We start from the raw sequence: 16,883 nt of genomic DNA, 5'->3' as shown, positions 1-16,883 counted from the left end.
AATTCTAGCGCTCAGGAGGCTGAGGCAGGTGGGTCTCTGCAAATTCGAGGCCAGCCTGGTCTACACGGGGAGTTCCAGCCCAGCCAGGCTGCACATTGGAGCCTCTATCTCAACAAACAAACAAACAAACAAACAAACCAGTGTAGCATGAGTCTTAAAAGTTCTTATTAATAAAATCAAACCCGAGGCCAGTTATTGGGGTCAATGCTGGAAGGTCAGAGAGACAGAACAAGCCACAGCTATCTCACCTTGCCAGTTCCTCAGCTGGTCCTGTTTCTTCAGACTGGAAGCCTCTGAGTCCTCATCCAGAATGAATCTCAGCTGAACTGTGTTGCTCCAAAGCCTGTAAGCTTAACCAGCCAAATGCTTCTAGTTTCTGGTCCTCACGCCTTATAAACCTTTCTGCTTTCTACCACCACTCCCTGGGATTAAAGGCTGCTTTCTGGGATTAAAGGCGTGAGTCACCATGCCTGGCTGTTTCCAATGCGGCCTTGAACTCACAGAGATCCAGAGGGATTTCTGTCTCTGGAATGCTAGGATTAAAGGCGTGTGCTAACATTTTCTAGCCTCTGTATCTAGTGGCTATCTGTTCTCTGACCCCAGATAAATTTATTAGGATACACAATATTTTGGGGAACACAATACCACCACAAACCAGGGCCAGTTAAATGGTTCATCAGGTAAAGGTTCTTCTCAACAAACCTGATAACTTGAGTTGGATCCCCAGAACCTATGTGCTAGGAGAAGAGAATTGACTCTCACTTGTCCTAACCTACACACACACACACGTACAATAATTTTAAAGGTGGGTGTATTAGTCGGCATTCTCTAGAGTAACAGAGCTGTATACAGAAAGGGAATTTATTGGAATGATTTACAGGCGTAGTCCAACAATGGCTGCCTATGAACACAAAGTCCAAGAATCCTGTAGTTGCTCAGTCCATGAGGCTGGATGCCTCTGCTGGTCTTCAGTATGTGCTGGAATCCCAAGAACGTAGACTCCACTGCCAGTGAAGGAATGGATGTGCTGGCAAGGAGGGCAAGCAGGCAGAAAGCAAAGCTTCCTTCTTCCATGTCCTTCTACAGGCTTCTGGCAGAAGGTGTGGCCCAGATTAAAGGCGTGTGTCTTCCCACCTCAAGATCCAGGTTAGAAGTGGAGATCCCTATTCAAATTAAGCAAAACAAAACTCTCTCACTGGTCTGCCCTCCATTTTGGGATTTTAGTTAATTCCAGGTGGTTTAATTGACAACTGAAAAGAGCCATGCGCGGGGAGGGCAGCAAAAGCTGTCGTCGGAGACAAGGGTATTTTAGAAGGGACATAGGAAAGAGCTCCCTAATTTGTGTGTGCACATATATGTTCATGTGTGTGCATGTGCAAGCCAAAGATTGACATCTGGTGTCTCCCTCCATCACGCTCTGCAGTATATGTGTGTATGTTTGTGTGCATACATACGCGTATTTTATTTTTCTTTTTTAAATTTTTGGTTTTTTTTGAGACAGGGTTTCTCTGTGTAGCTATCCTGGCTGTCCCAGAACTCACGCTGTAGACCAGGCTGGCCTTGAACTCACAGAGATCCACCCGCATCTGTGCTGAGATTAAAGGTGATCGCCACCACACCCCACTTCAACAAGTTATTTTTCGAGACCGCATCTCACTGAACTTGGAGCTCACTGGTTCCTCTAGACTGACTGGCCAGCAAGCTGTCTTCCCTTCCACAGGACTGGGATAGCGGGAATGTGTCACCGTGTCCAACTTTTACAGGGGATCTGGTGATCAAGCTCAGGTCCCCAAGCTTTTGAGGCAAGCACTGTAGCAGCCGGGCCATCTCTCCACCCCACTCTGTGATTTGGAAGTACAAGAGCAATCGATATGAATACCTATCTGAGGGAGAACTTGCAGGTGTGCGGATCAGCGAGTGGAAAACTCTAGGACAGGGCAGGCAACTTCTGGGGAGCTGTTAGTACACAGATCGGCACTGATGGGAACACATGAGCACGTTGTTTTCCTCACTGTAGCAACAGACTGTATTATTTTGTCCCTGAGACGGTTTTACAGTTCTTGAGACAGTTTACAGTGTAGCCGAGGACGGCCTTGAACTGTCAGCCTGTCTTTGCCTCTGTCTCCCAAGGGCTAGGAGGACAGGCATGAGCCACCATTACCAGATGAAGCAATATTTCTCCCTAAAGCAACATCGAACTGTGAAACACCTGAGGTCTTCCTAGTCTTAGAATGTTGTTACTCATTGTGGAAGGCTTTACATTTAATCATAGAAAAAAATATTTGCATTCTCTTTTTTTCTAATGATTCATTTATTATGCATTTATGTACATTGATGTTTCGCCTTCATGTATGCCTGTGTGAGGGTGCCAGATCCCCTGGAACTGGAGTTACAGACAGTTGTGAGCTGCCGTGTGGGTGCTGGGAATTGAACCCAGGTCTCCTAGAAGAGCAGCCAGTGCTCTTCACCGCTGAGCCGTCCCTCCAGCCCCACTTGAGATCTTTCTAATACTGATTCATCTCAGCCAGGTTTAGGAACCTTGCCGCATGAGCGAAAGTGCCTTCGTGGAGAGTGCTTTGAGGCGGGGCTGCTCTGTCTCCTCCAGGAACTACATCCAGAGCAAGGACCGAGGATGGGGCCAACACTGGCTCAGGAGAGCTTCCCTCAAAAAGGTTCCTGAACTCTGGCCCTTTGCTCTAATTGCTGTGGACGTGCCAGGCAGCGCTAAATGGCTCCCGAGGGTGGGTCTTGCTGATGCTGGGTAAAGGTCTGCTTATTTAGTGCCAAGGACTACACAAAGTAAAAATTCCTCTGATCTCAAGCCTTAGCAAAGGTTATGTTGCCTGGGAGAGGAAAAGCTTAGGGTGGCGCACATGTGTGCAGGGTGGGCGGAGATGGGAGAAGTCAGAGGCAAGAGATACACCCTCGCTAACTGAAGAGTTACAGTTCCTATAATCAACCCCCAGTGACACACTCAGCCTTCATACACACTGACTTCTTTTCTTTTTTTTTTTCTTTTTTTTTTGAGCCGAGGATTGAACCCAGGGCCTTGCGCTTGCTAGGCAAGCGCTCTACCACTGAGCTAAATCCCCAACCCTACACTGACTTCAGAAAGGCTTGATTTTTTTTTCAGTATTACATTTATTTATCGGGGAGGGGTGTATGTACATGTGCCATGGCACAAGTGTGGTGTTGAGAAGACAACTTGTAGGAACTGGCTCTTTCTTCCCGAGTTGTGGACTCACAGATCAAACTCAGGGTCGTCAGGCTTGGCAGCAAGCACCTTCACCTGCTGAGCGATGGCTCAGATGTGTCTTAGCCAGAGTTACTACTGCTGTGATGAAACACCATGACAGAAAAGCAAGTTAGGGAGGAAAAGTTTACTTGGCTAACACATTCGGAGTCAGTCCACTGAGAGAAGTCAAGGAGCTCAAGCCAGGTGGGAACCTGGAGGCAGGAGCTGATGCAGAGGCCATGGAGGGGTGCTGTTTACTGGCTTGCTCCTCATGGCTTGCTCCGCCTGCTTTCTTATAGAAATCAGAACTACCACGGTGGTGGTGCCAATACTTAGGAGGCAGAGGCAGGCAGATCTCTGAGTTCAAGGCCAGCCTGGTCTACAGAGTGAAAGGACAGCCAGGGCTACACAGAAAAACCCAGTCTTGAAACACACAGACACACACACACACACCACACACACACATACATACACACACACACCACACACACACACACACATACATACACACACACACACATACACACACACACACATACACACACACAGAGACACACACACACACAGAGACACACACACACAGAGACACACACACACACACATACACACACACAGAGACACACACACACACATACACACACACACACAGAGACACACACACACACACAGAGACACACACACACACATACACACACACACAGACACACACACACAGACACACACACACACACAAACACACATACACGCACACACACACAGAGACACACACACACACATACACACACACACACAGAGACACACACACACACACAGACACACACACACACAAACACACATACACGCACACACACACACACAAACACACATACACGCACACACACACACACACCACACACACACACACACACACACACATACACATACATACACACACACACACACACACAGATTAAGAACTGCTATCCCAGGGTGTCTCCTACCACAATGGGCTAGGCCCTCCCACATCAATCACTAATTAAGAAAATACCCGAGCTGGGTGATGGTGGCGCACTCCATTAATCCCAGCACTTGGAGGCACAGCCAGGCAGATCTCTAAGTTTGAGGCCAGCCTGGTCTACAGAGTGAGTTCCAGGACAGCCAGGGCTACACAGAGAAACCCTGTCTCCAAAAAAAAAAAAAAAAGCTGAAAATACCCTACAGTCTTTTTTTTTTGAGACAGGGTTTCTCTGTGTAGTTTTGGTGCTTGTCCTGGATCTCCTCTGTAGCCCAGGCTGGCCTCGAACTCACAGAGATCTGCCTGGCTCTGCCTCCCAAGTGCTGGGATTAAAGGCGTGTGCCACCATCACCCGGTGTTGCCTACAGTCTTATGGAGGCATTTTCTCAAGTGAAGTTCCCTCTTCTCTGATGACTCTAGCTTGTGTCAAGTTGGCATAGACCAGCCAGGGCACCCTCTCCTTGGCCTGGTTAGTTCTTCACCACCTACAATGGTTCTAGACTACTCTACCTTTTTAAGTGTCATAGGATATATCTTAGGCTTATCAGTTAATTTTCAGAGTATAAATCCGAGGCCATGTCTATGAACAATGTGTTCTAAATTAAGGACAGTGTCTACCTTAATTGCCTACCCCAGGCAGGCACTGTCCATATAAACCCCTGATAATGGGGCTGGAGATTCAGCTTGGTAGCAGAGTACTCACTTAGCGAGGGAAGGTCCTGGGTTCAGTCCTCAGCTCTAGAAGAAATAAACAGACAAAATCATAAAGCCTTGGTGGTAAAGATTATGGCCATAGGGAGTTTCAGAGATGGCTTACTGGTTAATGGCAGTTGCTGTCCTTCCAGAGAACCTGGGTTCGGTTCCCATCACTGACGCCAGGCAGCTCAATCATCTGTAACTCCTGAGCCCTTGTGGCATCTAGACATATACACAAATGAAAAGAAACGTTACAACCCCACAAATGGACAGTAGTATCAGGACATAATAGCAAGAATGTAATAAATGAATACAATTAATGTAATTAATGAATATCATAAATATAGTTATTGAATGAATACTGCGAATGTAATCAATGAATACCACAAATGTAATTAATATCATGAGTGTAATTAATGACTATCATGAGTGTAATTAAAAAATAATTAATAAAAAAAGAGAAAAAGAAACGTTACAACCATAATGATTGAAGCTGAAGGCTACTTCCTGTACTTTATTTCAGATCCAACCTCCTTCTGTCTCTTGGTGGTGTTTGTCCCAAACAATGTCACTTTTTTATTGAAGTGTGAAATCAGTAACAAGGCCAAACACCACTGAGCAGTGACTGGACTGAGCCGGTTCCCCTGCAGATCCACGTCTCAGCTCTTGGGGGAGGGTGGGGTTCCACACATTCTAGATAAAGAACAGGGGAGGGAGATGGGCTAAGGGCAGGAGGAATATTTGTTTTTTTCCTGGGAATTTGGCGGTCACCACTCTTCACAACTTTTAGGCCTTAGCCACCTGGAGGGTGTTCAGTTTAGCAAACAAATGATAATGAAGCTCCAGGTTGTCTGTGGTCTCTCTAGCAGGCGTCTGAAATCCCACCCTCTGGGATTTTTCTTTCTTTTTTTCTTTCTTCCCTATAAACAGGTGTCTGCTGGCATCAGAGGCCCTTGGAATGAAGGGCGAGCGCCCAGGGCCTCATTCCTCTGAGAGATTGCCCCGACAGCTCCCTCCCCTCATCTTTTCTGCCTGCTTCTTCTTTCCAGGCCTTCAGAAGGCTGTGCTCAGCCCAGTGCCTTACTCTCCTTCCTGTTCTCTTCCTCCAGAAAGACCCAGGGAGGAGCCACGACTCTCAGAATGAGAAAGGAAGTAGAGTCACACGGTGAAGCCCGAAGCTTCGCCACCAAATCGTAAAAGGCAAAAATAAACTCCAGCCACACTGGTGGCACAGTCATCCCAGCGTGGGGTCTATGCTTTATTTTGTTTTACTGTGACAGGAAAAGAGGAAGTTCTGGGGTTTAAGGCCAGCTTCAGCTACATACCAAGTTTGGAGGTCAGCCTGGGCTACCTGAGACCCTATCTCAATAAAACAAAACATTTCTAAAAGAAAGAAAGAAAACGGAATTAAGTTTAAGTCTTTCCCAGAGGTCTGATAGAATGTCACAAAACTGTATTATACATTGCTTAGTAAAACACTTTCGCTGGGCGGTGGTGGTGGTGGTGGTGGTGGTGGTGGTGGTGGTGGTGGTGCACACCTTTAATCCCAGCACTCAGGAGGCAGAGCCAGGTGGATCTATTGAGTTCAAGGCCAGCCTGGTCTACACAGTGAGTTCCAGGAAAGGCGCAAAGCTACACAGAGAAACCCTGTCTTGAAAAACAAAACAAAACAAAACAAAACAAAAAAGACAAACTGCCTTTGCCTTTCTGTGGCCTAAGAAACGACTAACCATCTCTCTTTTTTTCCAAATGATGGGCAAAGCCTAAGTATGCTTTTTTTCTTTTCTATATATATATATATATATATATATATATATATATTTTTTTTTTTTTTTTTTTTTTTTTTCCGAGACAGGGTTTCTCTGTGTAGCTTTGCGCCTTTTCCTGGAACTCATTTGGTAGCCCAGGCTGGCCTTGAACTCACAGAGATCCACCTGTCTCTGCCTCCCGAGTGCTGGGATCAAAGGTGTGCGCCACCACCCCCATTCTAAGTATGCTTAACTCCCCTTTGGGGCTACCTTCCTCTTTTTCTGAGGCTCTCCTGACGCCAGGCGGCTGAGCTCCCTGCCTCATCTCTGGCAGCGTGGCTTTTGTTTCTACTCTGGTCTTTCCTCCCTTTCAGCTGTGAGATGCGTGCCCTAGGGTTTTCCTTTTAAACTCAAAGTTGTCCGCACACTTGTTTCCCTCTGTGATTGTTGTTAAATTATTTTATTTTATTTTTAGTTTTTCAAGACAGGGTTTCTCTGTATAGCCCTGGCTGTCCTGAAACTCACTCTGTAGACCAGGCTGGCCCTGTTCTGTTCCTCTACAGAACTCGGGATTCAAAGGTTGAGGCGAAATTCTGCTCATTCAGAGAGGCTGAATAGCAAGTAAGTAGCTGACTCAGCCTCCTGACCACAGGTTACTTTTATTTAATCAAACAAATGTAACATGTCTTTGCATCATTAAACCACTATTCCACAGCATAAACGGATGTAACACAAATTAATATTCCACAACACTTTCTGTGTCCTCTAGGGGCCAGCACGAGAGTCCAAACAACTGGGCATGTATGTGTTCTGAGTACGTCTTCCAGGATGGGAATGACACAGACTCATGAGACACACCAGCCACAGTGAGTTAGACTCTGCAAAACATGCTGCCGTGATGGATTTTGGAGAGGCGGGGTGATGGAGGAGGGTGGTGAGTTCCTTTAATCCCACAGCACTCAGGAGCAGAGGCAGGCTGATCTCTGTGAGTTTGAAGTCATCCTGATCTACAGAATGAGTTCCAGGGCAGTCAGGACTACACAGAGAAACCCTGGCTTGAAAAACAAAAAACAAAAGACAAACAAACAAAAAAGATAGATAGATAAATAAATAAATAAATAAATAAATAAATAAATAAATAAATAAATAAATAAAAAGAGAGAAGTTCTTACTATGTACTCTGGCTGGTCCGGAACTCATCATGTAGACCAGGCTGGCCTCAAACTCAGAGATCTGTCTGTTCTGCCTGCTAAGTGCTGGGCTTAAAGGTATGTGCCATTTATTTATTATTTATGAATATATGTGTGTGCCTGAGTGAGTGTGTCCCACATGTGGGCAAAGAACTGAAGAGGCCAGAAGAGGACATCTGATCCCTGGATCTGGAGACACAGGTGGTTGTGAGCCGCCATGTGGGTGATGGGAGCCAAACCTGAGTCCTCTGCAGAAGCTTGAGTGCTTAACCACTGAACCATCTTTCCAGCCCAGAACTCCTACTTTGAGTTTACATCAATTCTGAAAGAATAGGAATTGGTACCAATCCAGAATCGGTATTTAAAGATTCCCCACTACGGCCAGAGAGATGGCCCAGCCAGTAAGTGCTCTTACTACCAAGCCTACTGACCTCAGTTTACTCCCCAGGACCCACATAGTAGAAGGCAAGAACCAACTCCTAAAAGTTGTCCTCTGACTTCTATACGTACACAAAAACAAACAAATGGGGAAAATTCTTAAATATTTCATGAATGAGATTTTCTCCCCCTCTTCCTTGGTAGATAACTATCCTGGTGAATGGCCCCAGTCCCCTTGGAAGGCTAAAAAAAGATTTATAACACTACAGCAGTGGGCACACCTTTAGTCTCAGCACTCGAGAGGCAGAGGCAGGGGGATCTCTGAGTTAGAGACCAGCCCGGTCTACAGAGTGAGTTTCAGGACAGCTGGGGTTATGTAGAGAGGCCCTGACTCAAAATAAATAAATAAACAAAATATTTATATTTGTGTGTATATCTACATAGATATAGATGTAAATACACGTATGTGTAAGTGCATGTGTTTATACACATAAATGTCCATGTGCAACAGGATCTTCCCTTTAGAGTTGGAAGCTCATTATATTCTTTGTTCACAGATGCTCAATGGCAGGGAATCCTTGCTTACCCCAAAGCTGGCTCTCAGTAACTCGGTCAAAGTACCCACTTGATTACAGTATCTCCAGATGATAGCATTTTGCTACTGCATGCCATGGCCTGATAGCATTCGCCTCATCACTGGAGAAAAAAAAAAAAGGCCTTTAAAGACTTAAAGGCATTATTTTGTGGTCAATAACCCAATTGCAGCTAACCCGGAGGTGGTGGAGGTTCCCTGCCCTGCTCTGTTCCTCTGGTGCCCTTCCACACAGTCTGAATCAGTGTGGTTTAGTGCAAGAGAGAAGCTACCAGAAGTGGTGTGTAAAACAGGCTTGTGACAGAGCTATGACCTCAAACAGTGTGAAAGCTGATGAATGGCCCACGTGGAGCTGCTGCTCACAGTGCTTGTGTGTGTGTGTGTGGGGGGGTGTTTAAGAGACGGGGGAGGGAAGAGGGTGTGGTGTGTGTGTGCACAGGCAGAGGATGGAGGAGGATGTGGTGTGTGTGCACAGGCAGAGGATGGAGGAGGATGTGGTGTGTGTGCACACAGGCAGAGGATGGAGAAGGTGTGGCATGTGTGTGCAGGGTGATTGAGCAGGTCATCGTCCCAAATCTTTTTTAAATATGAAAAACTCAGGACTGGGGCTATGACTCAGTTGGTAGAATTCTTGTCTCCCATGCATGAACACCTGGGTCAGGTTCCCCTGCATACACCAGGTGTGGTGCTAGAAGGGTCAGAATTCCAAGGTCATTCTTCACTGCATAGGGAATTTGAGGCTAGCCTGTGCTACAAGAGACCATGTGTAAAAAAAAAAAAGAAAAAGAAAAAAAGGGGAAAAAAGAATGAAAAAAAAGGTGCAATATTCTTTAGATTCTCTCTCTCTCTCTCTCATTCTCTCTCTGTTTTTTTTTTTTTTTTTTTTTTTTTTTTTTTTTTTTTTGGAGACAGGGTTTCTTTGTGTAGTTTTGGTGCCTGTCCTGGACCTTGCTCTATAGACCAGGCTAGCCTCGCTCGAACTCACAGAGATCTACTTGCTTCTGAAGGCATGCACCACCATGCCCTGCAAATATATATATATATATATATATATATATATATATATATATATATATATTTTTTTTTTTTTTTTTTTGAGACAGGCAGTTGTGAGCCACCATGTAAGTGCAGGGAACCAAACCCAGGTCCTCTGCAAGAGCAACAAGTGTTCTTAACTTCTGAGCCATCTCTCCAGCCTCTACATCTATTTTTAAATCCCGACAGTCAAAATGCAAGCCCTCATTGGGGTATGGCCGTCCCAGGCCAGTCTCTGGACTCTGCCTGAAGAGGAGGGCAAGTCTCTGACCTCTGAGAGGAGGGTGAGTCTCTGACCCCTTGAGAAGTGAGGGGTGAGTCTCTGACCCATACCTACACCTGTTGGCTTATTTTTGTGTTGAGAACTGGCTAAAACAGACTTTCACCACATAAGAGTGGGCTTGGCCTCCTGCCATGGCTAGAACTTAGAGAATGTGCCACCACACCCAGCTTGTAACTGTGAGCTTTTAACTCCTTTCTCAAGAGGAAATCTTTGCCTTTGTTCACAAAAAGAAGAAAAAAACCAACTCACCAGTGACCAGAGATGCGGTTCCCAGGCATCTGAAACCAATGGTCTCAGAGAAAGTGTTCTCAAGTCTCTTGAGCCATTGGTGTCCCTGTGTTGAGAAAGCTGAGTTTAGTCTGAGCTGCTACCCCAGGCTGTACTAAAACAAAGACCTAAGAAAGATGATGTTTGGGTTTTTTTTGTTTTGTTTTTTGGTTTTTTTTTTGAGATGGGACCTCACGTTGTATCTCAGGCTGGCCTATTACTCACACTGAGACCCAGTTTGATTTTGAACTCAAAGTGATCCTCCTGCCTCAGTCTCTCTCAAATGCTGGGATTTTAAGTGTGAACCATCATATCCATCTTTTTTTTTCCCCCACCCCAAAACAGGGTTTTCTGTGTAGTTTTGGAGCCTGTCCTGGAACTCACTCTGTAGTCAAGGCTGGCCTCGAACTCACAGAGATCTGCCTCCAGAGTGCTGGGATTAAAGGTGTGTGCCACCACTGCCCGGACCATGTCCAGCTTTAGGCCAGTTTTTAAATATAAATATTGAAGTGGACAGTTAAGTACTCATAATCAGCACATTAAGCTCTCCCTTTTTGGAGTTCTATGTGGGAATGAACCCAGGTACCCATGAATGCTAGGCAAACACTCTACCACTGAGATACATGTCTAAACTTTTTTTCATTTTGGCACTTCTTACCAAATGGCCAGGATGGACTCAAATTCTGGATCTTCTTGTCTCACCATCCTAAGTAGTTGGAATTACAGGTGTGTGCTGCTGCATATGACAATTTAGGCCTTTTTTTTTTTTATTGTTGTGTTTTTGTTTTTAAGAAATGTCTTTCTTTAGAAACAGTGGTGTCTTAATGTTTAAACCCTCAGGTACTGAGAAGGTTAAGACATCACCAGATGCATTCTGACTGCCCTTGTGACCCAGCTTCAAGTCGGGACTCTCCCTCAGGATGACATCACTAAACACAAGGAATGCTTTTGTGTTTTAGCCCTGTGTGAGCTGGAAACCAGATCTCCCGTGGTCTGAGCCCTGTAATTCTGCCTCTATTATCCCTTGACGCCTGAGTGGAGTTGCTGACAGGGATGGTGGCCCAGGTCTCTGGTCCTAGCTCTCAGGTGGGGAGGCAGGAGGATCACTGTCCACTGAAGGTCAGAGTAGTTTATATATAAATTCTAGATCAGCTAATAGTGAAACTCTCAAAAACCAAACCAAACAAACACAGGGCTGGAGAGGCAAGAGGCCTGCACAAGAATCCGAGTTCAGATTCCCAGCATCCATGTGAAAAGCCAGATAGAGCACAAATATGCCTATAAGTCCAGTGCTGGGGGACAGGTGGAGACAGGAGGATGGCTGGGACTTGCTGGTCATCAGTCTTGCTCCAGATTCAGTGAGAAACTTTGTCTCAAGGCAATAAGATGGAGAGGGATTGAGCAGGACACCCGACGCTCTCCTCTGGCCTCTGCATGTACACACACATAAACACACACACCACACACACACCCCACATATACACAACCCACTCTTACACACACACACACACACACACACACACACACACACACACACACCCATACCTGAACCCACCCCCCCACATACACCCCCACCCTCACATACACACCCATGCCCACACCCACTCACACCCACACACACACTCATACACACACACACACACACACACACACACACTCATACACACCCACACACACAATCCCCACACACACATCAAACCATGCTGAGAGGAAGACAACCCATGTTTGCCAAGCTGAATCAGGCTCACACCAGTTGATTTTTCTTTAGTTTGCAGGACTAAATCCAGACGGTTTTCTTTAGGGCTAAGAACGTGCACTTCTCTTTAGTATTCTCCTAGCCCCTGAGTGACTCACAACCAGACACAATCAGTCTCATTTTGGCCTTTTCCCGCCCATGGTGGGGATCAAACTGTACAGGGCCTTGTATGTGCTGGTCAAGGGCTGTCACTAACCTGAACCCGGGCCCCTTCCTGAGGAAACTTACTGCCTTTGAGACCACCAGCCTGTAGATAATACAAAATACAGACTGTAGATCTATACCAGGGGCCATCTTGTTAACCTGGGGTGGGAAAGGCACCCAGCTTGGGTCTGTCACAGTGCTAGCCCTTCCTGTGACCTTGACCTTGTCTGTAACTCCCGGGAATCTTGTTCCACAGCTGTGTAAACTTGTATAGTATTTCAGCTTAGTTTTAATAAGTATGTTTTTGTTTGTTGGTGGGTGTTTTTGTTTGTTTTGTTTTGATTTGATTTTCAAGACAGGGTTTCTCTGTGTAGCCCTGGCTGTCCTGGAACTGGCTCTGTAGACCAGGCTGGCCTCAAACTCACAGAGATCTGCCTGCTTCTGTCTCTCAGTGCTGGGATTAAAGGCGTGCGCCACCACCCCTGGCTAGGTGAGCTTTTGACTGAACGCCAGATGACAGTAAAAATGCCTTTGGGGCCAGGCGCCGGTAGTGCACACCTTTAGTCCCAGCACTCGGGAGGCAGAGGCAGGCGGATCTCTGAGAGTTCGAGGCCAGCCTGGTCTACAGAGCGAGATCCAGGACAGGCTCCAAAACTACACAGAGAAACCCTGTCTGGAAAAAAAAAAAAAGATGCCTTTGGGGTGCAGAGGAACGGAAGTCGTCCCTCAGCCAGAAGAAGAGCTGGATGACCAGAAGTCCCCCAGGGCTGTCACTACCGCTGTAAGACTCTTGCCTCCACCAGATATGCGCAGTTTGGTGAGCTCAGTCACAAGCAGCTGTGGTTCGGAGCGGCTGGGAGGACTTCACGACCACAGCGACACCTACCGGCCGGCTCGAGGAGCGGACGGAGCCCAGTCCAGGGGCCTGGGGAAGCTCCCAGGTCCTTCCAGAGTGCCCGCCCCTCCCCCAGAGCCTCCCGAAAACGTCCTGTTTTACCACCAGCCTCTCCCGGAGGCCAGGTGGCCGTTCCCACACTTCGTGCTCCACAGTAAACATTAGGAAGGCGCTGTGTTAACAGACACTGAGCCTGAAGCCCTGCTCCGCTCACCCGCTGATTTCAGAACCCTGTAGCCGTCCAACGTTGGGTGCCTAGTCTTTATTTTTAAAATGACATTGTTTGTTTATGTGTGAATGCAGGTGGAGGTGTGTGCACACATGCTAGTGTGAGTGGTGGTGGAAGTCAGACGCCAGCCTTCAGGAGTCTCCTTCCACAGGGTATTCGGGATTGAACCCAGGTCTTTACCCATCGGAGCATCGTCCAAGTCCTGGTGATTTTAGTCTTTTGAACATCCCACATGCACATAACTGCCAAAGGGCACTGCCCATGCTGGCAGGGAGGACCCAAGCGTGTGCATACTGTTTACTGGGTCTAGAACTTTTTGGTGGTGGGTACCAAATGGAAGATGGGACTTAGGATTTCTAAGAACCCAAGAAAATCCTGTGAGCCTTCATCCTCCATCTCTCTAGTCCATTATCTTTCTCAAAAATTATTAGTGTGTGTGTGTGTGTGTGTGTGTGCATGAGTGTGTGGACACTCAGAAAAATGAGGCAGGAGGATTATGATTCAAGGCTACTCTGGGCTATATAGCAAGTTCTAGGCCAGCCTGGGCTACTTAGTGAGACCTGTCCAAAAAAAAAAAAAAAGAGTTCCGATCATGGCGGACCATACCAGAAATTCCAGTACTTGGGGGCTGAGGCAGTAGGATTGCTTTTAGTTTGAGGCCAGCCTGGGCTTCATAGTCTGGTGGGTTTCACAGTATGGTGCTACAGGGTGAAACTTTGTCTAAAAGCAAAGCAAAACAACCCTCCACAAAAGCACTAACACAATTCTAACAAAACAAACAAACAAATTGAAATGAAACAAAAACAAGAAAGAGAAATGACTGAGGTAACACCAATCCTGTCCATCTGTGTGTCTGCCTAGACCCTTCTCAACCTTCCTTCCTCACCACCACCCCAACAGCCTTGGCAAAGGCTTTGGGACTGTCCCTGACCTTGACCATGGTCCAAACAAATTATGCAGATGTTACCAGGCCTCTGCAAACCCCCTCGCTCTCCAGCACTGCTCAAACTGTGCTCGAACTTTAACAGCACTGAACTGTGAGCTTGGGCACCAAGAGACTTTCCAGAGACACGAGCCCTCTCTTGGCCTGCCCTTCGACAAAAAAAAAAAAAAAAGACTCAAAACTTTTAATTGGCTTAATCAGCATGGTAGTCAATACTGCCTCACTTGGATCATTTCACAAACAATCCAGAAGAAACAGATTTTGGCTGGAAAAAAAAACTGGCTCATCAGTTTCTGTAACACGAATCTTAAAATGGTCTTTTAATTAAAAAAAAGAAAGAAAAAGGCTGGAGAGATGGCTCAGAGATTAAGAGCACTGGCTGTTCCTCCAGAGGTCCTGAGTTCAATTCCCAGCACCCACATGGTGGCTCACAACGATCTATAATGAGATCTGGCTCCTTCTTCTGGCCTGCAGGGATACATGCAAACAGAACACTGTAAACATAATAAATAAATAAATCTTAAAAAACAAAACAAAACCCGGGGCCTGATATTGGGGTAAATGCTGAAAGATCAGAGAGACAAAGGAACAAGCCGGGCTGGAGAGATGGCTCAGAGGTTAAGAGCACTGACTGCTCTTCCAGAGGTCCTGAGTTCAATTCCCAGCACCCACATGGTGGCTCACAACCATTTGTAATGAGATCTGGCGCCCTCTTCTGTATACATAATAAATAAATAAATCTAAAAAAAAAAAAAAAAAAGGAACAAGCCACTGCCTCGTCTTACCTCTAGGACTCCTCAGTCTGACAAGCCCTCAGTTCCTGTCTCCTCACGCCTTACATACCTTTCTCCTCCCAGCCATCGCTTCCTTTCTAGTGCTGGGATTAATGGCGTGTGTGCTTCCTAAATATTGGGAATAAAGGTGTGAGATCTCAAATGCTGGGATTAAAGGCATGCGCCCCCACCACCTGACTCTATTTCTCTGCTAGACTGAGTCAATCCCATGTAGTTCAGGGTGGCTTTGAACTCACAGAGATCCAGACAGATCTCTGCCTCCTGAGTGCTGGGATTAAAGATGTGTGCCACCACGCACTGTCTGAACTCTATGTTTAATCTAGTGGCTTGTTCTGTCCTCTGATCTTCAGGCAGTTTATTATGGTACACAATATATCACCACAAGTTTCCGTTTTTTTTTTTTTTTCTTTTGACTCCTCCCAGTCTGCCTTTAACTCAAATGTCAAAACTGGCAGGTGGGCGGGGAAAAGGCCACACAGGAAGCAAGAGGATGAGAAAGAGCCAAGTGGTTAGGAAGCCGCCAACAGGACAGCATGAGGCAAAACGCCAAACGCTGGAGATGGGTGTGGCGGCCTCAGCCCCAGACCGTTGACAGACTGGGGTTGGTGATTTTGGGGTGGAGCGTGAGTGGGAGTGGGCAGAGGTTGTTGAGGCTGCAAACGTTTCCCGCTGGACTCTGAGTCACTGGTGTTTCTGTTCTGCTCAGCCTTTGCTTCACCCCAACACTTGCTACCACCAGGACCCTGTTTTATTCATCATTTGCTCCTGCCTTTTCAAAAACATATTTGGATAACGATGGAGACAACAGCCAGGTGGTGGTGCACGCCTTTAATCCCAGCACTCAGGAGAGAGGCAGGTCATCTCTGAGTTCAAGGCCAACCTGGTCTACAGAGGAAATTCCAGAACAGCCAGGACTACAGAGAGAAACCCTGTGTTGGAAACAACAAAAACAAACCAAAAAACAAAAGACAAAACAAACACAAACAAAGATGACGACAGCCAGAGATACTGGAGATAAAGGAAACAAAAAGAACAACCTGAAATTCAATGGAAAGTTTTTATTGGCAGCGTGTTTATCTGTCTAGACCATAAAGATAACGGCTACTGTTTCCCACCAGGTGTAGCAAATCTCATAACAACTCAGAGCTTTGAAGTCAGCTGACAGATTAAATGGGCAAACGACCTGTCTTAGGGTTTCATTGCTGTGAATAGATGCCATGACCATGGCAACTCTTATAAAGGAAAGCATTTAATTGGGGCTGGCTTACAGTTCAGAGGTTTAGTCCATTATCAATATGGTAGGACTCGGCTGCATGCAGGCAGACATGGTGCTGGAGAAGAAGCTGAGAGTTCTACATCTTGATCCACAGGCTGCAGGAAGAGAGAGTGAGCTGTTGGGCCTGGCTTGAGCTTCTGAAACCTCAAAGCCCACCCCCTTGTGACACACTTCCTCCAACAAGACCACAGCACCAACAATGCCATTCTCTGTGAGTCTATGTGGGCCATTTTCATTCAAACCACCACAACCGAAACACCTAAAGAGCCAACACCCTATATACATTTTGATTGGCTTTGAAAATTATAAATTTATAAACTCAAGTTCCATTTGCTTTTGGGATACCATCTTACAAGGACTCCAATTTGCAGTAAGGCTCATTAAGGAAGGGAATGGCTCAGTTGCCTTTAGCCTACTGGCTATGGGTG

The sequence above is a fragment of the Peromyscus eremicus genome, chromosome 20 (assembly GCF_949786415.1).
Source record: "Peromyscus eremicus chromosome 20, PerEre_H2_v1, whole genome shotgun sequence".
Taxonomy (NCBI): domain Eukaryota; kingdom Metazoa; phylum Chordata; class Mammalia; order Rodentia; family Cricetidae; genus Peromyscus; species Peromyscus eremicus.
This window is presented reverse-complemented; position numbering follows the sequence as displayed.